Below are 27095 nucleotides of genomic sequence, written 5' to 3' on the forward strand. Positions count from 1 at the left end.
TCTACCCCGAGGAGCTAGCTCTGAAATCCATACACCTTGGACCACCCACTGGGCCTGACCATGGGGATACTTTCCCTCTGAGGAACCCAAATTGCAGTAAGAACCACTACAGTTCGCTGTTGGATGCATTGAGGACAGATGCTAAGGACCAGATTTAAGAAGCATTTTACCAGTCACAGATGACCCATTAGGCCGTTTGCGACCTGTAAAATTCTTTTTTGACATGTACTAACCCTATTTTGCGAGTCTGTAACTTATAACCAACTCGCAAAATAGGGTTTGTGATTTAGTATAACGAAGGGGCGTGTAAAGGGTGTCTCTTCGAAATAGCGACTCGCAGGCCATGTACAATGTTTTGTGACTGGAATGCAGTTGCAAAACATTTCCAGATTACCACCAATTTCAAATTGGTGGTAAACCATACGCAAACAGGAAGGGACATTAGATGCCATAAATTCATAATTGGTGGCAATGAGGGTCATGGTTCTTCAAAGCAGACTTGACTTGGATATTTTTATCGCAAAAGAGGGCAGGGTTTATAAAGCTTTTGCATGTCCAGCGGTGCTGCACCTATGTGCCAGATAAGAATACGGAGGTCAAGAAATACGAGAAGAGTATTTACAAATCTGTCAACAGACTTGAAGGAGTTGGAAGAGAGTGATGCTTGGGAATTGGTTTTGTGGTAGAGGTTGTTGCCTTAATGAGTTTGGTAGTGGGCTTTTAGGTCTATAGTGAGACTCATATTGATTATTGGTGTTTGTGTGACTTGTTTGTTTTAGAGAATAAATCGATTTAGGTTGTTGAAGAGGGAGAAAGGTTCAGGCAAGAAAGGTGGAAAGAAATGGTAACTATCACCTACAATGTGGTCAATGCAACGCTATGCATAGAACATACTGCCATTACCATGCATATGTATGTGTGGTAATGGCAGAAAAAGCAGTCTAGGTGTCCGGGCGGAAGAGGAAGGAGCAGAGAAGAGAGGTGAGTGAGGCTGGGTTTTGGGGGGAGGCTGGAGTAGTTTTTAGTACAGGGCGTGGAGTCGTGGTCATTTTTGGGACAGTGAGAGTTAGATTTTAGGGCACAGGGTGAGGGAGGAGGGTTGGGGTAGTTTTTAGGACAGTGCAGGGTAGGTTTTAGGGCACAGGGTGGGGGAGGAGGGTTGGGGTAGTTTTTAGGACAGGGTGGTGTAGGTATTAGGGTTCAGGGCGGCAGGGGGTGGGTAGTTTTTAGGACAAGGTAATGTAGGTTTTAGGGTTCAGGGTGGGGCCGGGTGTGGGGTACTTTTTAGGAAAGGGTGGGGTAAGTTTTAGGGTTTAGAGCGGAGAGATAGGGGTAGTTTTTAGGACAGTGTTGGGTTGGTTTTAGGCTAAAGGTTGGGATGGAGGTCAGGTAGTTTTTAGGGCAGGGTGGGGTAGGTTTTAGGGTTCAGGGTGGGGGTGTCAGGGTAGTTTTTAGGGCAGTGCAGGGTAGGTTTTAGGGTTTAGGGTTTGGGGTCAGGGTAGTTTTTAGGACAGGGTGGGGTAGGTTTTAGGGTACAGGGTGGGGGCAGAGGGTTGGGTAGTTTATGACAGGGCGGGGTAGGTTTTAGGGTTCGGGGTGTTTTTAGGACAGGGCGGGGTAGGTTTTAGGGTACAAGGCGGGGTAGATTTTAGGGGTCAGGGCAGGGGTGAGGTAGTTTTTACGTCAGGGTGGGGTAGGTTTTAGAGTTTGGGTGGGTCTTGGTAGTTTTTAGGACAGGGTGGAGTAGGTTTTAAGGTTCAGGGCAGGAACGGGGGTCAGGGTAGTTTTTGGGACAGTGTGGGGTAGGTTTTAGGGTTTAGGGCATGGGTGGGCTTGGGGTAGTTTTTAGGAGAGGGCTGGGTAGATTTTAGGGTTCAGGGCAGGAGTGGGGGGTTGGGGTAGTTTTTTAGGCAGGGTGCGGTAGATTTTAGGGTTCAGGGGTGGTGGGGGTTGGGATAGATTTTAGGACAGGGTGGGTAGGTTTTAGGGTTCAGGGTGGGACAGGTGGGTCAGGGTAGTTTTCAGGACAGTGTGGGATGGGTTTTAGGGTACAAGGTGGGGGTGGGTGGATTTCTGGCTAGGGAGGGGTAGGTTTTAGGGTTCAGGGTGGAGTCAGGGGTGCCGGGATAGTTTTTAGGACAGGGTGAGATAGGTTTTAGGATTCATGGGGGGTCAGGGTAGATTTTAGGACAGAGTAGGGCAGGTTTTAGGGTACAGGGTGGGGCGCGGGGTTGGGGTAGTTTTTAAGAAAGGGCAGGCTTAATTTTAGAGCTCAGGGCGGTGGGTTTTAGGCTCAGGGCAAAGGGGTGGAAGGGGCAGTTTTAAGGGCTTGAGTGGGGTGTAGTATGGTATCAGGTTAAAGGGGCAAGGGCAGGGGCAGGGGAGAATTTATCACACATGTTACTTTACCAAACATGTCTTTACAACAAAATTCGTAGTAAAGGCATGCGTGGTAAAGACAGGCTCAGTTAGGATGCGGTCGTTGTTGAGACCGTGTTGCAAAGGCATGCATGATATACACATGCGTTGTTCCATCATACATCCGAAAGAAATCAGCTTATGGTGGGGAATGAAAAGGAAAACAAAAGAAACAGAGATAGGGAATTACAGTATTATGTCTGTTTTGAGTTGAAGGAGTGGGAGGGATCTAGATGTAAGCAGCAGCAGACAGCAGATGGTTTATGAAGGTGTCATAGGGAAAATGGTGGGCGTTCTGTGTGATCACTCCAAGAGCCATCAGAGGGGTGATTGATGATGCTGTGTCACCACCACTTATTTGCTTTTAATAATTTGCTAATCTGTAACCTACATAACCACTGCACATATGATTAATACATGCTTTACACCTGACTTATAAATTATTTGCATTTTATTCCACATATTTGTTTACGTTGTTCTAAATTTGGGTTTAGTTCATTGAAATAATCCTTGTAACTTTAGTTAGCATGTGTGCATTTAACAATGTTGTAAATAGGCTTCTGTGCTTTACTCCATGTTTGAGATAAATGTTGGATTTCTGCTTGATGTGCATAACACTTTTTTGTTTCAGGCAATACAGTCACTGCATGCTAATTTAAGAAATGTTATTTTTGTTTTAACTTTGTGAAGCTTGTTAGTGAAATCATCTCTTGCACCTGTCCCCATTAGCAGGCAGAAGACCTTTTCCTTCTCTTGAGAGCAATGCTCCTTATTTTCCTGCTCCTAGAGTTACTCTGAAGAGCAAGTACATTCCTTCTCATTCTAATCGGAATTGTTATTTGTTTCTTCTTTTGATGCTATATTTGCTGACACATACTGCTTCTGACCCGACTTGCCCCTAATCCTAGCCTAGCATTATGGAGTTTCCTTTATGGAAATAAGATATTGTTTTGAGTTGCATATATTGCCTTTAAGAACAATATTTGCATTACTAATTGAATTACTTGGATTAAATTAATGTATGCTGCATTCAGGTGAATTTCAATTTATATATAATTCGTTTTAATGGAGAGTCTAACTTTACTAATTTGCTAATGAACCTTTATGGTTTGCAAACTTATTAATTCTGTCATTACTGTTGGGCGAATTCTGCCTCACTATCATGTTAATGATTGTGTGATTTCAGCCTCATTTTAAGAAAAAGATCTATCCTTGTAGACATAGCGGAGATTGTGACAAGTTTGCATGATTCAAATACCATCCTTATGTTTCCCTTATCATCAGCCGCTTCAGAGGGGGTCATCGATGGGCACTTGTTCTAGTTTGAAGCACCAGGTTTCAACACTGCCTTTCAACTGCCACAATTGTGGGTAGAGATGACTCATCCATAGGAGCATGGTGTGATTGACCCCAACTTCAAACCACTACATCCCAGACAGTCTTATTATGAACATATTTTTCCTTAAAATAGTTTCTCTTGTAATGTCATTTTTTTGGCTTTCTTTAGGAGTGGGAGCAACGATAGAGCTTTCTCTCCTGGGCAAAACTGTGGGTATCTGCTGGTGCTAGGAGGAACTGAGGCTGTGTTAACTGAACTGCACAACAGATTGACCGGTATTTTTGCCGTGGTCAGCCTGACATGCACAGTTCAAGCTTCCACAATCAACAGCTGTGAGGTGTAGGAGAGAGCAGAGACACAGCCCCATCAGTCTCTGTTGAAACCCTGTGTTTACCTGCTTGAACCAATCCTGGCACTCGTCTTATGCTGTTTATTATTAAAAACACAATGAGAGCAGAGCTTGGATTAGCAGGGATGCTATTGCCTAGCATGCACATCATCTCTACAGCCAGGAAGCAAAAGGCTGGAGGAACCTCAGGTGTTTTCGCTGCTGAACGTTTGCTGCTGAAGAAAGTCACCAAGCAAAGTAAGGTTATGTTTATTTTGCAGGGTTGATTGTGGGACACATTCTATTTACATATCTATCTATCTATCTATCTATCTATCTATCTATCTATCTATCTATCTATCTATCTATCTATCTATCATCTATCTATCTATCTATCTACTATCTATATATATATGTATATGTATATATATATATATGTATATATAATAATATATATATTTATATAAAAGAAAAATGTTTACGGATATTTTTTATGTGCTCCACCAGTTTCAAAAGCTAACAGCTGCCACTGATTGTGGTATTATGGAAAGCTGACTTCTCCCATTGCTTGACCATTAAGCCCACTCTTGTGGTCAGTCTCCCCACAGGGAAACACCCCGAGGTCACTGACTTGTTCTCCTCTCAGACTAGTATCCAGTAACCCCATCTCACTTGTCAGGCTAAGGTCAACCAACACAAGGCATGCATTGTAGGAAAGCCTTACATCTTCTATTTGGAGGTAAACAAGCTCCCTCTTATGTGCAGTCCCCCAAAGGGAGCTACCTGATGCCATTACCTCACCTGTCCTCTGATCGAATGGGTGTAATACCCCCATACATGGACTGGTAAGACCAACTGGATCAGTAGAGAGTTCGTCTGGTCACTGTGTAGGCTCCACCTGACACACCCCATCCCCTACCAGCTCTTTGTTTCCAAGCAGTGTACCTGGGGACACACTAGGGATCCTACATATCCCTCAGTGAAATTTGACAGGCCACGTTCAGGATGCACACTGATTCATCCATACTGTATTAACACTTACATAGGAGAGAAGGCTGCTCATTGTTTATTTATTTATTTACACTACTTATACACGTGCAACACTCATCCCTTAGGGGATATCATGGCACTTGGAAGCTCCCTATCCTTTTGTCTGTGAGAACAATGCTGATTTTTAGATCATACGCATGTGGGATATTATCTTGAAAAAAGTCAGGTTTTTAATCACAGCATCTATGTTCATTTCTGAAGGTAAACATTGTGATCACAATATTATCAGTGTTGGCTGACAATACAGGACGCAAGGAAAACTTACTCCAGACAAGAGCAGCTATTGATAGTCAGTGTGCTGACTACCAAAGGTGCATGCTATTCATTCCACCTCATGCCTTTTTAATCGAACACAGACGCTCCTTGTCCCTTATCTCGCTCTTGCAGGTTTCTTTTCAATCCCTGTTTTCTCCCTTTGGTACAGATCTTCTGCCTTTCTCTTCCTCCACCTTTCTCCTTTTTGTGCTTTTCTCGCTCTGGGTCAAAAGTCCCAGAAAAAATAATACAGATCCTCCAAAAATGAGTGCTGGCAACCACAGACTCAAAATAAACACTGTCCTTTCCTACCCAACCCTCTTAGAATTTTTGGGTCCCTCTAGACACTCCCACGTACAATGTAATAGGGGCTTGCCTTTGCACATTCTCCAGGGCAGTACTAAACATTGCTTTTAAGTTTTTACACACAAAATGTAATCTTTCTTCAGTGCTGTTTGACTGTCCCGATTAGACCTAGTCAATTAGCAGGGTGTTTGCACGACTGTGCAAATGTCTGGCTTTTGTGGATTTTGGCCACGGACGTATGTTGTAGATGCAATTGACATGACTATTAGGGACAGATGACTCTACATACTGCTTGCTTGAAGATGACTTAGGAAAGTCATAATATATTTATTTCATTGTTTCCTTTAGTACCTTCATGTCACCTCTGGACACTTCAGAGTATTTGAACATTTGAGTATAAGTTAAGTCCAGAGATTGAGAGTATACTCAGTAGGCAAAGATATTCTAGTGCAAAGGATACACTCTAAAGAGGTTATAACAGTATAGAGAGCAGTAGGCTCATAGCAAGATAGGACATGGAAGGGGACCATATACTATTACCCCTGTGTTTCTCATACTGAACCTGTGGTGGTAAATAAGTGGTAAATCAGATAAGTTAAGAGACCTGGCTGGTTTGTAGTGTGGAGCAAGCTTATGAAAATGGACAGGGCCTTTTCCCAGTAGACTAGGCCTTTTCCTGGTAGGCTGTGTGTATCATGCAAAGTGGATCCTGATCTGAAGTCAAGATTTAATTGAAAGCTAGGTATTACTGTTGTAACTAACTAACTATTGTCAGTGGTAGGCACTGAACTTTATATGGTTTATAGTTATTCAATTCAATGGTTCTCAATTTCTCAATGTCAGAAGGATGGAAACCTGAGTTGTCTCTGATGGTAAGGGCAACAGCCTATCTAGCAGACTGAGGATTGGAATCTTTTCTGTTCTCCATATAGTCTGCACAATGTGTGTCAGAATATTGGAAACAAAAATGTCATCTGATGTTAATATTGGGGGCAAAATAGAATTTAGGTAAAATATCGGGTAAAATATCACTCAATTGGGTGTAGATTTTCTATTATGAACTCAAATCGGGTGATCGTTTTGTAAACTATATTTAGGATTTTTTGTTAGATGATATAGGCCACAAAATTTTTGTCAGTGGATATTTAGGCCACAATATTCTGGTACCATACCAGTCAAAACATCTAAAGGAAACTTCATGCCCGTTATTCATATGAAAAAGCCTGTCAATATGTTAAAATCAACCACTTTCTGTATGGAAACTTTGCAGGGGACCATTCTGATAATGTTTCCTGACTAGTTTATGATGTCATGAGATCTGCAACACACCTATTAGCATGTACCAATTTTGCAGTAACACAAGTATGTCCTGAAGTTGGTAGTCAGATCAGAACAGTTTTGCATCTGGGTCCTGCTCATAAGCTTGAATTTTGCCCAAAGTCGTGATTAAGGTTCAAGCTCCTTTCATATCCCACATCATGAAAAATATGCTTCTTTCATACATAAATAGCAGGCACGTGCATATAGGTACTTTGCACAGGCTGAGAGGGCCACAAGAGTGGGCTTCACACTCCTCCTCAGTTAAGGGTGATTAATGAACCTCATTCGTACATAATGCCATGTCAGATCAGGGGATTTGACCTCTTTGACATGGCAAAGGCAATGCTTTGCTGTCTCCTTCTTGAGCTTGAGAATTGCATTTTCATCTCCGATTCTGTCTCACTGTCCTTTTCACTTTGGCTTGTTAATGGCACTCGATTCAAGAAGACAAACCCTCCTCTGTGATTCCTGTGCCATGGACGCCACTCTTTTTGAAAACTGACAAATATGTTTCTATTTACTTGGGTATGCTATTTCTACCTCCAATTCTGCTAAATTCTCTGATATCTTCAGTGGTGGGTTGCCCCACAGAATCTTGCACTTGCAGTAATCTAGACCCTTTGTTGACCCTTATTTTCAGCATAGATGCCAGCCTAAGGGACTTGAGCATTACTCTGTGAGTTTTCTCAACTGATGGATTATGCATTTCAGAAAAGGTAGCCTGATCTTTCAGTTCAACAGAATGTATGACGTCCTGAAACACGTCCATGGAAAGTCAAGGTTATCTTATGAGCAAACATTTCTTCTTCAGCACTAACAGCTAAGGATCCTGGGCTTATGTGAATCACTGGGGTGAGTTTGGGGTCTCTTTATGCGTGGAGAGGAAGCAAACCTGTACTTGATGAGTGCATCCTGGAATGCTGTACTCTTAAGAAGACACTTCCATCAGAGTATTCCTTGTGGCTACAGATGGAAGATATTTTTCAGTTGTGTTGTACCCTATCAGAAGGCTTTTTCCATCCAAATTTGATATCCTACAGGGTGCCTACTGCTCATGAAGGGGAAACTATCTTTACTATGCAGTCTTGACCAGGCAATGGATTTACCATGCATCCTTTACCGTGCATGCCTTTACCCACGCAGAAGCCATTCCCACACATGCCTTTACCAACTATGCTTTTACCTCACAAGGTAAGAATATTTAAGGTAATTAAATATATCAGTGAGCTAGGAGGTTCCTGAAGCATGGGCCCATTGACTTGCAGATCAAATAGTTCCCTGGCACCTTCACTAGGATCCTCCTGTTGTCTTTCGTCCATTCTCCTTACTGATGATCAGAAGGGGGGGGTCATACCAACCTTATGTCTTCCCATGTGATCAAGGAGATACTGGTTCTTCATATTCTGGAATATGGCATTTGTTCTGGAATAGGCACCCCTTTTAATTCCATCTAACACGAGACTAGTCTCATTTCTTCAATGCTCAACTTACAGTTGAGGGATTCATCTATGAAGAAGTTTTCTCCATACAACACTCCAGAAAGCTTCCATCCTTCAGCACAAAACAAAGCTTTGGGGCTCATTTTTTGCTTATTGTATTTACTGGGTTATTAATTTTCTCAGCATATACTTGTCAATACTTAATGTTTGTCGACACAGAGTTTTTGAGGTGTTCTTAAGGAGATTAATTACGTAAATCCCTTATTCGCAACAATAATGCAATGCTGATACATTAGCCGAATAACACAATGACTGGTTTACAAATGGGGGTGTAATTTGCGATGTGACCTATGTACAAGTAGGTCACATCACAAACTGTTCATTCACAGGGGATCACAAAAATGAATATGAATTAGACAGGTCACATTTTGCAACCCCCTCAGGGAATGGCTGCAAATGCAGGGATGGTGGCCTGAAACGGGCAGCAGACTACCATCCCTGCATTTGTTATACACAAAGGGAAAATTTTTCAAGCAACCCGTGCCCATCAAAGAGACAGGTGCTTCTTAAAAAGACAATAAACGTTCCCACTTTGGAAAGACGTCCCCTGAAGTCTTTCAACACGACTGACAAAGGGGAAGCTGTGGCAAGAAGACAGTGACAACTTCCCCTCTGTGAATGAATTACTGACCCAACATGAGAGGAGGTAACTTTTCAATGATTTGTGACTGCAGTTAAAATCAGAACCTTTAATACATTTTTCTTTGACTCAGAAACAGCAGAGCAATGTCTTTATCAGGCCTCCAAACCCCTGTTTGGGATTCACAAAGCTTTGTAAAAACCTTTTACGAGCTATTAAGACTTTTCTGACATGTAAGAGGGTTTTTACATTGTGAAAACATTTTGATGTCTCAAAGACTGATTGACAGAAAAACACGCTAGTGAAGAAAGTTCCTAGTGTTTCTGTTCTGAGTAGATCAGTTGGCCAAATTATCTCTTGCCTGGGGCTGCTATCCCTTGTGTTACTGTGTAGGACCCCTTCAATACTACAGGAGTCATTGTTTTATTCTCTCTAAATAGCTTTCAGTTTTTAATATGTTTCACAATGTGAGAAAAACAGGTGTATGCCTTTTAATCTTCAGAATCAATAAGCATACACCTGCTTCATGTATACCTCATCATGTGTCGTTTAATCAAGGCATATATTCATTACTAGTTATGATCTCTAGAAGTAAGGTTTGTAAGGAAGAAACTTACTGGCAGTAATAATTACAATGAGTGCTACTGTTCACAGTTTTCCCACAGCTTCCCCTTCTCTGGTGGTTTACTAAGAGCATTGGCCAGCTGACACTGCTGGGTTGGCTTAAGGGGGGGTCCCACTTGTGCTGTACCTCCCCAAAAAAATCTCAAAACAATGCGGTGCCTGCTTTAGAGAAACAGCAGAGTTTAGTGTATTGACCATCAGCAGTAGCTAATTGGGCAAACCCCAATGACTTTCCATTGTAAAATTTAAAAGCTAACTTTAGAGGTAAATAACTGTTCAAGAGAATAATCAACTTGGGTATTAAAGTATTCTAGACACCATCAGTTTTTCATATAATGTGCAGCTTTTATTTAGTTATTTTTGTCATGGAAAGATATTCCTCATAAGGAAAAAAGATAAACAAAATTAAGTTACCTTTAAGCCAAATTCTAAATGGTTGGAAAATTCGAAAGTTTGCACCCGTGTGTTTACTCCCTCGTTTGCATGCAGATTTAGGAATGTTTTGAATTCACAAGACTTTCAGGAAGTACTCAGAGAAACCTGCCACAGTCGCAGTCTCAGACGTCCAGTGTAATGTCACGACCAGTGACATGAACTGGTGCGCGGCCATTACCAATGTAGTTTGCCAGAGAGAAGTTTTCACCCTTCTGGTCTGTTAACCCCCCTCTTCCCACCACGGGTTGTGGTTGGAACCAGAGGTGATGTGGTAAAATGTTAATATAAAGCAGTGGGAGCAGGCGGGCTAAAATTGAGTATTGGAGTGGGAGAATACACCGCCCTGCTCGCAGCCGAATTGAATCATAGCAGTATCCTGAGAATTATTGGCGCGGTGTGCGCAGCGAGTCTTGGAGGCCCTACCTCGATTCCACACTAGCGACGAGGCGACCTTTGACCCCGCCTGCCTCTCAAACACTGCTGGAGTCGTCCGCTTGCTCTCCCGCGATTGCTGCCACACGACTGCCGTCCTTCCTGATCATTGTAGCGGCTCCAGTGGGCGTGGCATGGGCTCCACTGCCCCGAGGACATTCTCCACCTCGCACAGCAACATCTGGTAAGCGCACGGATGTGCGCTCCCCTGCCTGCCTCCTTTGCTGCCTCGGGGAAGACTGGATCCCTGCCAGCCCCCTGCTGCCTCGTGGAGGCCTACATACTGCTGCCTGCTGCCTGCATCTATCCCCTGGCACTGTTGAAGACTTGGCTAATGAACAACAGCAGAACAATTGACCATATGAAGTGCCTGCACCCCCACCTTCACTGCTGAGATCGGAAGTTCCCACAAATTAAGCATAAAAGGTAGTACATTTGAGATATGCATCATACCCCCCTTTCTGGCCACTGCACACCAGCATATCGCCCGTCACGCGTGCTGCAAGTGAATCATTCTGGACATCGCCTCATGCACTCATATTCCACAACATGGCCACCATACCTGCAATTGAGCCGTTCATCATCAAGGGCGCACCGTCTGCCCAGGCTTCCAGGTGGAAAGACTGGGTCAAAAGAGTCCTCCTCTTCTTTGAGGCAACCAAAGTAGACAACGCCCAGAAAAGAGTAATGCTACTCCACGTTGGAGGGAAGGACATTCACAGAATTTCCAAAACCATTGAGGAAGCCGCCCCAAAGACCCACCTCACGCTAATTGCTGCCCTAAATGCCCACTTTGAGCCGATGCTTAACATGTACTATGAGTGTTTTATATTTCGCAAGGCCCGACAAATGGCAGAAGAATCTATAGACTCATTCCACATGCTTCTGAAAGAACTCGCCAGCACCTGCCAGTTCGCAAATGAAAGAGAGGAAATCAGAGGGCAAATAATCCAAGGATGCGTGTCCACAAAGCTAAGAGAACGAATCCTAGAGGAATCGGGACGATCAATGGCCGACATACTCAACCTGGGGAGAACAAAGGAACTCTCCAAAACTAGAGTGTTGCATATGGGGCAGCGTTACATGGACAAGTGAAAGAAGAACCCGTGAATGCAATCACAACAATGCCCAACAAACCAAAAGCCAAACAGAGCTACGCCTCACCCAGGACGTGCGCCGATTGCAGAGGACCCTTTCACCGCCCATCAGACTGCCCGGTTAGAGGAAAGACATATGTAGGGTGGAGGAAACTTAACCACTTCCTGAAGGTGTGCTGGTCAACAAAAGGAAAGACTTTGAACCCTACGACCAATGCCATTTTCAAGCCCAAAAATGAGACCGGCGACATGAATGATGATGACAATGAGGAACATGCCGTTCATTCAATCTTCATGATTGGCTCGGCGTCTGGCACAACACGACAACTACCCAGGTGCAGCATACAAGTCGGATGAAACACGACCCCAGCGGGGGTAGACACAGGTGCCTCAATCAATATCATGTCATCCAACACGTACGAGGAGATGAATTCACCCCGCGTCTGACCCCAAAAACCATAAGAGTATTTGTCTATGGCCAATCTTCCCCGCTTGTCATGAGGGGAAAATTCAAAATGGCATTGGCATACGGACCCCACTCAATCGAACGACAAGTATACGTGGTAAAAGATGGTCATGGCATGCTGCTGGGATGTGGAGCCACCGAAGCCTTAGGTATGGTGTTCTTTACCTTTGGAGGATACGAAGAGTCCATTGTGGAGATGCTTAAAGATTTCCCTGACAACTTCGATGGCATTGGCTGTTTCAGGAGCAAGGAGATCAAGCTGCATGTTGACAAGACCATCCAGCTGTAGCCCTTCACCATCACCGCATAGCTTTTCACCTTAGACCACAGGTTGAAAAAGAACTAGACAACCTTGAAGCAGCTGGCATAACTGAAAAGGACACTAGCCCAACACCATGGGTATCCCCGATCGTGATTGCCAGGAAGCCCAAGCAGCCAGGGGAGGATTTGTGTTGACATGAGGCTGCCAAATGCAGCCATCAAGAGAGAACAACACCTCACCCTAACCATAGATGACCTGATCGGAGAAATCAGCAGAGCCTGTTGGTTCTCGAAGCTAGACTTGAGTTCTGGATACGACCAGCCGAGGAGTCCTGATACATACTTTCTTGACACATGTAGGGCTCCGTCGCTATCACGGACTAAATTTTGGAATATCTAGCGCTGCTGAGGTTTTCCAAAACACCATCCATGAACTTCTGGTTGACCTCCGTGGTGTTCTAAACGTCAGTGATGACATCCTCGTGCATGCTCGCACCCTGTCAGAACACCAGAATCGCCTGAGGAAGGTACTCCAGAGGATACAGGAATAGGGTTTGACACTCCATCGCAACAAATGTCAGTTCCTCAAGAGGAAGTTGCACTTCTTTGGCTATGTCTTTTCATCGGAAGGTGTTGCTCCTGATCCGGCCAAAGTCCAAGACATCAAAGACGCACATCCCCCAACAGCAGTAACCGAAGTCCGCAGCTTCCTAGGAATGGTAAACTAGTGTGGCTGTTTCATAAAAAGACTCAGGGGGTCATTCTGCCCCCCGCCGGCGGAGGAAGCCGCCCGCCTGGCGGGAACCTCCAGAAGACCGTACCGCGGTCAAAAGACCGCGGCGGTCATTCTGACTTTCCCGCTGGGCTGGCGGGCGACCGCCAAAAGGCCGCCCGCCCGCCCAGCGGGAAAGCACCAGCAACGAGGAAGCCGGCTCCGAATGGAGCCGGCGGAGTTGCTGGTGTGCGACGGGTGCAGTTGCACCCGTCGCGATTTTTAGTGTCTGCTAGGCAGACACTGAAAATCAATGTGGGGCCCTGTTAGGGGGCCCCTGCAGTGCCCATGCCATTGGCATGGGCACTGCAGGGGCCCCCTGGGGCCCCACGACACCCGTTCCCGCCAGCCTGGTTCTGGCGGTGAAAACCGCCAGAACCAGGCTGGCGGGAAGGGGGTCGGAATCCCCATGGCGGCGCTGCAAGTGGAGGATTCACAGGGGCAGGGGAAAACCGCCGGTTTCCCTTTTCTGACCGCGGCTTTACCGCCGCGTCAGATTTGCCCTTGATGCACCGCCAGCCTGTTGGCGGTGCATCCTCCAACCCCGGCCCTGGCGGTCCATGACCGCCAGGGTCGGAATGACCCCCTCAGTCTCCTAATGCAACCGCTCTGAGACCTCACCAAATCAGCAACATCATGGGAGTGGGGGCCTGTTCAAGACGCGGCGTTTCAAGATACCAAGGACGCGCTGTCTGCAGACACCATACTAAGGTACTTCGACCCTTCCAAGGACACCTCCATAGCTGTAGATTCAGGCCTAAAGGGACTAGGTGCAGTGCTACTACAAAAGACAGATCAAGTGGACTGGTCTCCCGTTGCCAACGTCAGTCAGTCTCTCACCCTGACTGAGCAGAGGTACTCACAGATAGAAAAAGAAGCCATTGCAATACATTGGGGATGTAGGCACTTCCACCTATATGTGTAGGACATCCATTCACAGTTTTAACAGATCACAAGCCTTTGCTTCCCCTTTTTCATGGGACGGCATCAAACCCACCTCTTTGAATTGAGAAGTGGTTGCTCCAACTCCAGGAGTACAACCGTCAAATAGAATATCGTCCAGGATCCAACAATCCAGCGGATTACCTCTCGCACCATCCTCGGTCAGCTACTGAAGAAGAAGATATAGAGGCACAGGAAGCAGACGAGTATGTTAGATATGTTGCAGAATGATCTTGCCCTCGACCCATCTCTAATGAGGAACTCTGTCAAGCCACAGAACAGGACAAATGTCTCCAGAAGGGGCTTGCCGCTGTCCGGATTGGCCAGTGGCATGTTCTCAAATGACAGTGGTCCCAACTCACAATGCAATACAGGCGCATCATGGAGAGCTTACACCATGTTCAAGAAGAACTCACCACTGATCCTGACGGATGACTCCTCCGTGGCCACCGTCTCATTGTCCCTTCCAGCCTCACAGATCAGGCTTTTCAGTTAGCCCATGTGGGTTACCAGGGCATGGTGAAGACAAAAAAAAAGATTGAGGGCCAAAGTTTGGTTTCCCATGATGGATAAAAAGGTGGAAACCATGATCTGGTCGTGTGAGTGGTGCCAAGCAGCAGGAAGCCCCAGTCTTCCGGCTCCCATCACCACCGAACGTGGACCAAGTCAGCTGTGGGAGGTAGTGAGTCTTGATTTCGGTAGGCTGCCAGATGGTCGGCACACGTTAGTCTCAAATGATGCCTACTCAAAGTATCCAGAGTTGGAGATCCTCCTATCCCTAACAGCCACTGAGGTGATCCCTAAAACAGAAAAGATTCTAGCTACTCACGGCCTCATAAAGGAGTTGCGAACAGACAATGGACCACCATTCCAAGGTCGAGAGGTGGCATCCTACCTGACGTCCATGGGAATCATCCACAAGAAGATAACACCTTGCTGGCCACAAGCCAATGACGAAGTGGAGAGATTCATGAGAACTCTCTACAAGGTTGTTAGAATTGCCCATGCATCTCATCAATCACCTGAACTGGCCATCTACTCATTCCTACGAATCTATTGTCTGACTCCACATGCAACGACAAAATGCGCCCCTGCTCATCTGTCTATGGGGCGAGTAGTGCAAGACTCCTTCCACACCACCAAGGCTGGGCACCCAGTTCTATCAATGATGACCAGACCTATGAAAGATGAAGAATCATGAATGATCGAGTGAGCCGTCACCGTGGTGCCAAATGTCGGATCTCCAAGTAGGGGACAAGGTGCTCGTGAGAGACAGGAACCCGGGTAGTAAGGTCAGCATGCCATTTGACCCTCACCCCTAGACAATTGTGCAGCACCAGGGCACCCTAGTGGGCACTCACAGAGGATCTGAAGAAGTCACAGCGATGTGTTGGTGTTCAAACGTTTTTATTCCTCAGCCCCATCGTCTGGGCCAACGTCAACGATCGTCTCACCTGTGGACAGAACATCTAACACCCCCGCTGATGACAGCTTCCCTGACATGGCTGAGGACAGTGTGGACCAAGTGCTTGCTCCGTCGTTATCCCGCCAGGTCTCTGAGATTGAGCCATCAGAGCCGCAAGCTGCCAGAATCCCAGATCGATCTGTCCATAGGAGGTATGGTTTGAGGCGCAGCCCGCTGCCGTCTGTCAAGCTCCAAGGCTTTGTGGCCTAATCCTTGGGCTGTCTAATCGAGTGATGTTCCAACCTCTGGTGTGACTGAACTGAGTGTATCCTTAGTTATATGTCATTATTGTTAGATTTTTTGGAGGAATGTAATGTTGCGACAAGTGATGTGATCTGGTGCACGGCCATTACCTATGTAGTTTGCCAGAGAGGGATTTTCACCCTTCTGGCCTGTTTCTCCCTCTTCCCAAGACGGGTTGTGGTTGATACCAGAGGTGACACGGTAAAATGTTTAAATAAAGCGGTGCAAGCAGGTGAGGCTAGAATCGAGTATTGATGGGAGAATACACCGCCCTGCTTACAGCCAAACTGAATTATAGCAGTGCCCTGAGTATTATTGGCGCGATGCGCGCAATGAGTCTTGGAGGCCCTACCTCAACTCCACAGTCGATGAGTACTCACAGAAATGTGTTGAGAATTTAAAACTTGTGCATGTGAATGCACATCTGCATGTGTGTATGTATCGTACAAAAATGAATGAGAAACTGCCTTCACATTAACCACATTGCACTTTCTTTTCTTCAACATTAAAATATTTTTCACCATGGGGAAACAACTTATTTTACAGCCCCACCTTAAGTGTTCTCGCATCGTTGAAACGATTTACTCCTGCCTTTGAAAGGAAAACATTTGTGACTATTTCCAAGGTTGGAATTTGTCTATGTGCACAAACTTTGGCATTCCTGCCCTTGAACCACTAATTCATCGCTCACTGGGATCCGTTTAACTACGTGTAATATTACATCATACTGTTTTAATACTACTCGCAAGTAAATCTCTTTAAAGGAGCGTACTTCGTTTTGTAAATTTCAAAAGTAAATTTGTACGCATCAGTATAGCCATTTGCACGCATAAGTTTAACTTGGATACAGAAAAGGCGTTGACATTTTAACAGGCTGTAGGGCAAACAAATTAACACGTAAAACCAGAATAGTGGACACTAGACAACTGATGCCTACTGAGCCAAAGATAAATAAACATTAGTACATTAATACTGTTGTTGTTCCATCAGTTAATAATGGAGGCAGTCTACTACAACAAGTATGTTTTATTATATTAGTTTTCCGACTAGCACATTCTAACGTCAGTACAATTAGTGTAGAAGCACCAGAGTGGTATGAGGAGTCTATTACACTCAAATTATGCTTGCCTTTTTCCTACTCACCGTGGCTAGGAGCGCCCTCTTCTTTGCTGCCTTAGTCCTCACGTCATCTGTGATAGATCTACACTATTGATCTATTTAAAAGTACTGTACCAAATTCTCTGTTTTTTTTGTTTTAGAAACTAAATGAAGAAACACCATTGGGAAGGTTAACTCTTAGACTCTTAGACTCTTAGAGAGTAATACAGGTATCAGCTGCCATTACACGCAGCTTGGAGACTGAAGCCTGTCAGGTTTCCTGGCACCTGTCCAAAGCATGGCTCACCACTTGGGATAACACTTTTTTTAGGTCTCAGCTCTACACAGTGCACATGTGTTGTCTCGAACTGAGATATGCTGTACCTACTTTGTGGACTTCATCCAGACAATCAGCTTCTAATTTGCTGACTCCATTGTCGCTCTGCTATTCTTTCTCCCCATTTTCCCATGGCATGCATTTGTCATGCCTCTTCCTGTGGTTACCACTCCCCGAGAGCAGGAACTAAGTATGATATCCCTCCACTGCTATCATGTAATCAAAATGTAATGGACTTTTTTTTCTTGGTTAACAAGCCCCCCTCAGGAGTGCTGTGTGATCACTTGCTCCAGCACCAATTGTAAAGAGCACTTGTGTTTTCACTTACTCTTTAAGCAACGGGAGCAGAAGAATTGAGGCTTTTGCGCTGCAGCTACTACAGAGGACGCACAAAAACCTGTTTGATGTTGGTGTGCTCTTACTTGATCCAAGCACCGTAAACAGTGCTTGTGCTTTCACTTGCTCTTTAAGCAACAGGAGTGGAAGAATGGAGGCTTTTGCGCTGCAGCTACTACCCCTCTTTTAGTGGAAGGAGCAACTTGCTGAACTCCTCCCCATCCATTGCTAAATATATTCGTCCCACATATGCCTATGCCCCGTCGGTGCTGTGTTGTGCCTTGCGCTTGTACTCCAGAGTGCCTGTGGCACTGAGGCAGAACAAATCAGCTTTTTATTGAATGCAGACAAAATGGTCACATCAAAAGATGTTAATCTTCTAATCACTTTTCATGTGTGCCTGCCCGTTTTCAAGTTGGTTTGAGTCGGGTGGTTCAGAACTCATGATGTAAGCATGCTTTTTAGGTGTATGAGTGGATGATGGCCTTGGAAGCACTTATATGAAAAGTAATTAGAAGATTATCATCTGTCGTCATGACTATTTTGTCTGCAGCCGGAAGTAGGTCAGCGCTTCTTACAGAGTCCCGGCTGGTGTGTATATATCAATCAAGGAGCTTGTACTGCAATGGGTGTATGTTTATATTGGCATATATGTTTCAAGGCATGTGTGGTGTTCGCCAAAAATGCTTTACCTTTAAAGGAAGTGCTTTGCTTTGGGCAGAACAGCATTCACCGATCTTCACAAGGGAATAACAGCACATCAGCTGCAGGTGCTTGTTTACATTAGCTACCGAGCCACAGATGGTAGCTTGTGCAGAGGAGACAGATAGCCCGAGGTCACCCGGAAAGTTTCAATTTTATCATTATGCCGACCCAGCAAGGCCTGCAAGGTATGGCAACTGTAACAAGGAGTCCAGCATCTCTATCATGCAGTAAGCCCCTGATACACTGCTTAAATTTGACAAAGAGCCTAGTTTCTGTAAATCACTGCCTCTTCCCTCATTAGAGACAAAGCTCTGTGCACACCAACTCAAGAAAATAATTGTTGCAACATACTGTAAGGCCATCCAACTTACTTTGCATATGTGGTTTGCATTTTAATTCTAAAAACAGTGGCAGGATTTCCGAGTTACTGTAACAGAAGGTCACATTGGTGAAGCTGCAGGTCCCCGACTGCAAGAAGCATGCAGTGGCAAGTTTAGACTGCCAACATGTATGTGCCGTAAAAATGTTTTAAAAAAACATAATCTTTTTTATGTGGATTTTCCCTGGGATGGAAGTAAGTTACCAGCTGAGCTGTGAAATACTTGCTTTTAAGGAACAGCTATATAAAAAAATACATCATGTGCAGTCTGGGTATTACTAAAAACAAAATTTTTGAAGCAGGGGAGGCCATTGCATAGTTAGCACCCCAGGCGAAACCATCTTTGGCCGCCTCTATACCTTTTGAATTAAATATTTCTCTAGCTTCCTTCAGCTTAGTAAATATGTATTTTAATTTGCATCCCGCAACTTGGTACCCTGTACTTAGCAGTGGAAACATGTTACAAATGGGATGTCTAGTTGGCAGAGGTATTCACCTTTGTCCAAATAGAGACCAAGAATTTCCTTGAAGAGATGAAGTCTTTTTGGCCCTGAGACTTCAGAAAACAGTAGGCAAGTGCAATCTAATCCCTTGGAGAGCACTTCTCAGCAAAGTCAGAGGCCAGCAAGGCAGCAGAGCAACAGCAAGGCAGCAGTCCTTCACAGCAACGCAGTCCAGGTGAGTCCTTTGGGCAGCCAAGCAGTTCCTCTTGACAGATTGCAGATTCAGGTCCAGAAGTGTCTGATCAGGTGGGGTCAGAGACCCAGTTTATGTACCCAAAAATGCCTTTGATGTGGGGGAGACTTCAAAGAGTGGTTTTAAAGTGAACAAGGTCCCCTTTCAGTACAGGTCTGTCTGCCAGGGTCCCAATAGGGGGTTTGGCAGTCCATTGTGTGAGGGCAGGCCACTAGCCTTTGAAATGTAAGTGTCAGGCTTTCCACCCTTCCAGCCAAGGAAGACTCATTCAGTATGCATATGAGTGCAGGTGTGACTGAGTATCCTGTGTTTGTGATTGTCTGGGTGAAATGCACTATGGAGCTGTCAACCAGCCCAGCCCAGACATGGATTGGAGACAGGCTATAAGAAACGGTCCATTTTAGTGCAGAGAAATGCTCACTTTCTAAAAGTAGCATTTCTAAAATAGTAATATACAATCCAATCTCACCAATAAGTAGGATTTTCTATTACCATTCTGGCCATACTAAACATGACCTGTCTTCCCCTTTCTGAACAGAATATACCACTCAAACAGTATATGAGGGTAGCCCTAAGGCTAGCCTATGAAAGAAGGCCTCACAGTAGTTGAAACAAATGTAGGAGTTTCCCACTATCAGGACATATAAAACACACATGTACATGCCCAGTCTTTTACGTACATAGCACCCTGCCCTATGGGTTACCTAGGGCCTGCCTTAGGGGTGACTTATATGTAGAAAAATGGGAGTTTAAGGCTTTTCAAGTACTTTTAAATGCCAAGCCGAAGTGGCAGTGAAACTGCACACAGGCCTTGCACTGGCAGGCCTGAGACATGGTTAAGGGGCTACTTATGTGGGTGGCACAACAAGTGCTGCAGGTCCACTAGTAGCATTTAATTTACAGGCCCTGGGCACACGTAGTGCACTTTACTGCGGACTTACAAGTAAATTAAATATGCTAATTGGGTATGAGCCAATATTACCATGTTTTTTAGGGAGAGAGCATATGCACTTTAGCACTGGTTAACAGTGATAAAGTGTCCAGAGTCCTAAAGCCAGCAAAAATGAGGCCAGAAAAAGTGAAGGAGGAAGGAAAAATGTTTGGGGGTGACCTTGCAGAGAGGCCATTTCCAACAAAACAAAACTGCAAGTACCACACTACAAAAAGAAAATACAGAACATAATACATGCCCACAATGAGCACAGAGTAATTTTTAAGCTATGACCTGACCCTGTGCCTAAGCCCCATCCCCCCACTGACCCCGTTTGTGTCTTTTACCTAGGAGTAAAAAGACAAGCAAAGTTGTTGGGGAGGGATGGAGAGTCCTCTGCTACCCAGGGCCTTCCCTACCTCCCTGGCACCCTGCTATTCTCTCCCGCCTGCACACTGCTGCTGGTGGGCTTCGTAGGTGACTCTTTTGTATTCACAGGTCAGTCACTGCTGTTTGAATCAGTGAAGGGCCTGCTCTGGGCACACATTTTTCTGTCTCTTGCTCACCTTCCATGAACCTCTTTGACACCAGCACCGAATAGAATGTGAAGGGCCTGGGGAGAAGAGAGGGGAGTGAGGAGATTGTTTTAGAAGCAGGGCGCGAGCAGATGGAAAAATGATTAAAGGGCAGCTTACCAAAATCAGATCAGAGAGCGACTACAGTGTGTCCTGTACACAGTCAGGCCCATGTGCCCCCCTGACCATCAGCACCCTGGGCATGGGCCCAGCTCACCCATGCTAAAGGCCAGCCCTGCTTGGAAGCAACTTTTTATCTTTTTGCACATTGTGAAGCAGTCTATCTTACACTGTCTGTAATGCAAGTTTAAAATATTGAATTACACGTTAAAACTTTAAAGTGACATAAATCCAACCAGCTGAAGCTGGAGTCGTCTCAAGAAGAAAATGTTCTTGCAGGGGATGCAGAAACAACTGCTGGATGCTATTCGCAGTGTTTTAGCCATTTTCGGGTGGGGGAGTGAGAGGATAGAAAAGAGAAACAACATTGTTTCACCTCCCATGAAGGCTGCCCTCTCAGCACTGCAGTAGATAGGCAACAAGCATTCAACTACACACAATTCAACACAATGACACACAATTCCACACCACACAATTCAGTGCCACACAATTCCACATCACGCAACATATGTACACACCACAAAATACCACTCAGCATCACATAATTCAACTCCAGCTAATTACACATTACTCAATACCACATAAATACATCCCGCATAAATCCACTCTATGCCACATAACAATCTACATAAATACCCACCACGTGATGCCACGCAATTCCACTCAACATAATTTCACTCAACACCACACAGTTCCATGCCACACAATTCAACTCCACACAGTTCCTTTCCACACCAAGTAAGTCCACACCAAACCACATATTTCAACTCCACAACACAATACCACTACACACCACATATATCCAATTCACAACACAGAATTCCACATCATGCCACAAAATTTAACACCACACCAGATAACTCCACTTCACTACATGCCACACTACGACACACAATACCAATCACATAATTACACTCCGTGACACATGGCTAAAAGACACTGACTTTGACAACGCCAATATCTCTCAGATTGCTGAGACCTATTGGTTATGCCAATGCTTGTTCTTCCAAGCTTACACTCTGTTGCAAGTAAAGGCAACCTATGACTTGGACTTGAGACTGATCGAACACATGGAACTGAACATAGAGATCCACCATCTTTGTTCCCTTGCCTAACAATAGGCCCATTTCCATTGTTATTTGTAAAGATTGTCGTCCTTGACTACGAATAGACGCATCACTAGATTACCGGGACAGAGCTAACACTCCCGCTATGCTTGTAGAGTGCTTGTGCCGAACACATTTTCTTCATTTTTATGTGCATAATCTTCTTTATTTATATACACAAATTGTTAAACAGTGCTGGTAAAACGTGTGAACCTGCACAAAAATACATTTAAATAACCCAACAATTTAACCAAAAGCTAATTATGGGAGTGAAGGGGCGTGTGGTTCAACTCAGACATGTGACTTTTAGTTATTTGATCGGATTGCCCACAAACAACGTGTACTATTGTAAAAGACATCGCACTAGTCAAATTACAGAATACAAAACTGCAGCAGTGCAATTTTGCACTGACATTTACACCATCCAAACAGTGCAAAAATATGAGACTGATCATCGGGTGCGAAAAAAATACATTTGCACTAACTGACCAATGCAAACAATTGACTATTAAATACTAGTTTTTTGTTTTTCCCAACCCAGAGAAAGCAAGGTTTTGCCATGGTACACAGCAACAACTCCGCTATGTGAGCTTAACGTTTTTAAAACACCTTTATTAGTACATGTTGCAGTTTTAAAATGCTAAAAGGAAGGAAAATAAATCCAAACATAACATGCAACCAGCTACACATGTTCATATTACCATCCATTACATGTAATGAAGTCAGTACAAGTACGTTAATCACATTAGCATGAACCAGGTCTGCACTCGAATAGGTTACGATGCATATGTATCAACTCCTGGGATCCAAATCTCCGAACAGCAGTACGGTCCTACCTCCCTCAATTCTTCCTCCTCAGTGCCAGTGTCAGAGTCTTAACCATTTTCACCTTCACCATAACTCTGAAACTTACCAAAACCCATGTTGCAATGTCATTCCGGGGTTTCTCATCGACTCTAGTCTGTTTAATATGTTGTTCTTCAGCAGGCATGCCCCCCAGTGTGATCGGAATTGGGAGACCTGTAGCTTTCCCAATGCTTGGTACTACCTATCCCCAGTATGCCAGAAGCTCTCTGCAAGTCCATGCCAAATGTAAAAATATGACACTTTCCTCCCCATATCTGGGACACCTGAATTCAAGCTTAAAGTTACAAATTACTTCTAGAACTACCCCCCCCCCCCCATCAGAGTTACGTACTTCCCCTTTCTTTATCAGTCTAAATACGAAATTACCAACACTGCACTTCCTGTTTTGGTTATGGTAATAGGTTCACTATCTTCAAGCTAAAGTTAAGCTGTGCAGAATGGTTTGTTAGATCCCACTTCAGTAGCACCTATGGGCCCATGGCCATTCCCTTTCACAGCCACTTCCTCCCACTTGCTTCACTTTAGTAAGCAGAGGAGTGGTTTTAGCTTTGGTTGAAAGCAGTACAGTCTCACTTTAGTGATCCAATGACAATTACATTGAATTCTATTTCCTTTTGATTTCAGAGGGGACGTTTGCAGACTTACTGAGGACTCTCCTCTTGTTCAGCATACCGGGGAAGGAAAGAAGCTCCCAGTTTTTCAGATCTGCGACTACCTTTCTTGCCTGTCTTCATCATAGTGGAGCTCTCAAGTGTGCTGGGGGAACTATGATAATCTCTCTCTATGGTAACTGATTGATGCAGAAACCAACACTGGGTTCCTGCTGCAGTTTATTGAGTACATGGATCCACCTAGCAGGTGGCAAAACAGTATTACTACATTTTCCAATCTCTCCTGCCACTCAAGAGGTGCAACAGAAAGAATATCCTAGCATTTTCCTGTGTTTGACTGGATACAGATGATGATAGAACACACTGTGTAGGCAGCATTGCAGGCCAGAGAGAGGACTTCACTTCCTACAGAATCAAGGGTTTCCTCTCCGCTAGAGAATGAAGAACAGGAAGAAGAAGATTACAAATGCTGCTTTATTCTTGGTTTGGAGGTATCTGATGGTCTTTAACATTTGAGAAAAAAACTTGTCTATCATAGGTATGCTGGATTGGGAGGAAGAGTTATTTCTACATTAGCGTAAAAAAAGGCTGTGAAGGTCTCCCAATACATAAGGCTTTTGAAATGTACTGTCTCCTGAGTGGACAGAAGTGAAACCTTCTTCTTTTCCAAGGTTTCTGTCTACGTGTTACCACTGGAACAATTTGCAGAAATGTTTCCTTCAGTGACGAAGGTTTATTTACTAATGGCTCGGCTGTCTACACCACTGAACCATTTCGGAAGATGCATTCCCTCTGCTGAAATTGATAAGAATGTGGACAGGTGACAGTAAAGGCAGACTATTCCGCTTTTAATTTTGCAAATATGGACACCATTTAAGAAACCTGTACTGTTCTGTCACTGCTTAGAGATTTTGAGATACTGTCAAAACAAATGCAAGGAGGAGGCTGCTCATCTATTTTGTCAGTGATGTACCAACATGTCTGATTCCTATTGGATATTTATTTGATGGATTGTGTTGAGTTGCTTCGACATTGGGTGCTCCTGTGGCAAATTTGGATGCCTTCATGAGAAGCGGGTACATCGTAAAAGGCTTTGCTTATGCGTCTTCCTGTTACATTAACTGGTTTCTTTGGCCATCAGCTGGAAGACCTGGCTCAAAACTAGATTGAGGACTGTAATCTGCTGGTCCCAGTCCATCTACTGGAGGCCAATGCGTTTTTAGTTCTAAAAGATACAGTGGTCCTGCATCGACGTTTAAAAGTATGAACCAGCACTCTCATGATTTGGGTCATGGCCATAGGTTCCTTTATTGGACTAGCCATCATAATATTCAGTTACTCAAGGTCTTTCCATTTCAAAACCATTACTACCTGCAGGTTCCAGTGGGAACTTGTGGGAGAATGTCTAAAAGTTGATTTTAGAACTTTGCAAATGTCTATCACATACAGTTGGATGTTGCAGATAATAGAAACTGGCTATCACATTCAGTTCTAAGAGCCTCCTGTCCAGATCCTCTGAGTTACACAATTCCTCAATGGTGATTGAGGTGGTTTGCCACTAGTGACTTGGGATCCACCTTCTATGGTTCTGAAAACTGAACCAAGTGCTTCCTTTTCGCACTTGATTCTCACAGTAAGGAATGTGAGCAGTCAAAGGCTTTTCAGGGAGGTGTTTTGGGGTGCAAGTATTCAACAGTCAAACAGAATGCACTAGTAAAACATCAGACACCAAAATGTATTGTCTAGCTCAGTCCTTATCTTTAGTTATAAAAGTACTTTGTTCTTACATCAAAACAAATCAAAATATTAAATACTCAAAAAAGATCATTTGAATCAAAGTTGTAATCTCAACCAAGAATTCTGGTGAAGTGCTTTTACCATTTATGATGCCTTATCTCAACCCTCTTGGAAATTCCCAAAGTCTATGGTAACTTAGGCAAGGATATTGGTATAAATATTGATGAGGCACAAGTCTAGATTTCTTTTGGTTACACCAATGGATAGTTTGTAAGCCAGTTCAGAAGTCTTCAGGCATACAAAGTTTATTCTGGCAAAGGTTGGAATTCTAGCAGCAGGTTTCACCTTTGCACAAATTGGACACAGAGTCATGTGAGTTCAGTCTTGTGTTAGCTGCTTAAGAGCATTGTGCATCAGTGGTGCCAGCTCGAGAAGTTAGCAACTTCAAAACCTTGAGCTCTGTGTCAGTGAAGGGAAACTACCAATGGTGGTCTTACATCAGGTCTACTAGGCAAGAGTCCATCTTCAGCAGTTGCAACATCAGTGCGGGTGTATGAGAGCCCTTGTATTCAGCAGTTGCAGCCTCTGGGCTGATGCAGACAAGCACTCACCTTTGTCATCTGTGGCCTCTGGGGGCATTCAGACAGGTGATCGTCTTTGGCAGTTGTGTCTTGTGGGCCGGTGCAACCAGCTTCTCATAGGTGATTACTTCAGTCAGACAGCAGCACATTCGGGCCTCTGATGGGAATGCTGGACAGCTTGGTGATGTTCTTGATGGATAGCAGCTTCACACAGCTGACTACAGAAACTGCACTAAGAGACTGTAAAGGCCCTCATGATGTTGCCCAATGCCGGTTTCGCTCCCTGTATGCAGCGGGCTAATCTGGGTGTCCAGTTTGCTGGCAACATGCTAGGTTTCTCCTTCTGGACAGACTGTCCTCCTGCATCATCATGCCTTCTCCTTCCCACTGAGCAGACAGAAAAGTATTGAGGCTCTAGCCAGACACTCTGATTTTTCAGCAAGTTGCAGACCTCATCTGATGTCCGATCACCTCTAGGAAGCTGTCATGCAGAAACCTGCCAGCAGTCCTTTGAGTACTCTCTAGAGCACTCCTTTCCTTGGTCAAAAAGAACAAGGAACTAGAACAAAGTGGGATGGTAAGGGTCCCACTTTTATACTCATTTTCTAGACAGGGCATGTGAATACATTTCCTCAAGTGCCACAACCGGTTTGGGTTGGCTCTTTTTCAAATGTAATTTGCTTGGTGCTTTGGTGTATAGTGATTGCTCTTGTAGCAGGTAGCAATGATGCTGGTTCCGAACAGTAGTAACCAAAATAAGAGCACATTGGAATGTGGGATCTTGGCACCTTGCTGCCATCAGTCTTCCTGAAGCAGTAATCGGGGACAGAAAAAGGGCAGACCCTGCCTAGATACTTCCTCACTTTAAACAACAGAAACTGCTGCTCCACCACTCATCCCTATGACCTACCAAAACAGCAGTGCTCAGGAAGAGCTAATCAGCAGCCCTTTGCTAACAAGGTGCTCACTGAATTTCTAAGTGTAGCCCTCCACCTCTCCATACTCAGGCTACAGGAATGCAGGCAATACACTCCCACCATCTGAGGACACTCTATCCACTCTCCATGTTGTGTCATGCTAAACCAGGGGCCATCTAAAATAGATTCCATTGGTCCCAGAACTCAGAATCTCACAAAACACTGAGTCCTAGTACCATATGTTCTACAAATCCATTACATATACAC

The sequence above is a fragment of the Pleurodeles waltl genome, chromosome 12 (assembly GCF_031143425.1).
Source record: "Pleurodeles waltl isolate 20211129_DDA chromosome 12, aPleWal1.hap1.20221129, whole genome shotgun sequence".
NCBI classification, from domain to species: domain Eukaryota; kingdom Metazoa; phylum Chordata; class Amphibia; order Caudata; family Salamandridae; genus Pleurodeles; species Pleurodeles waltl.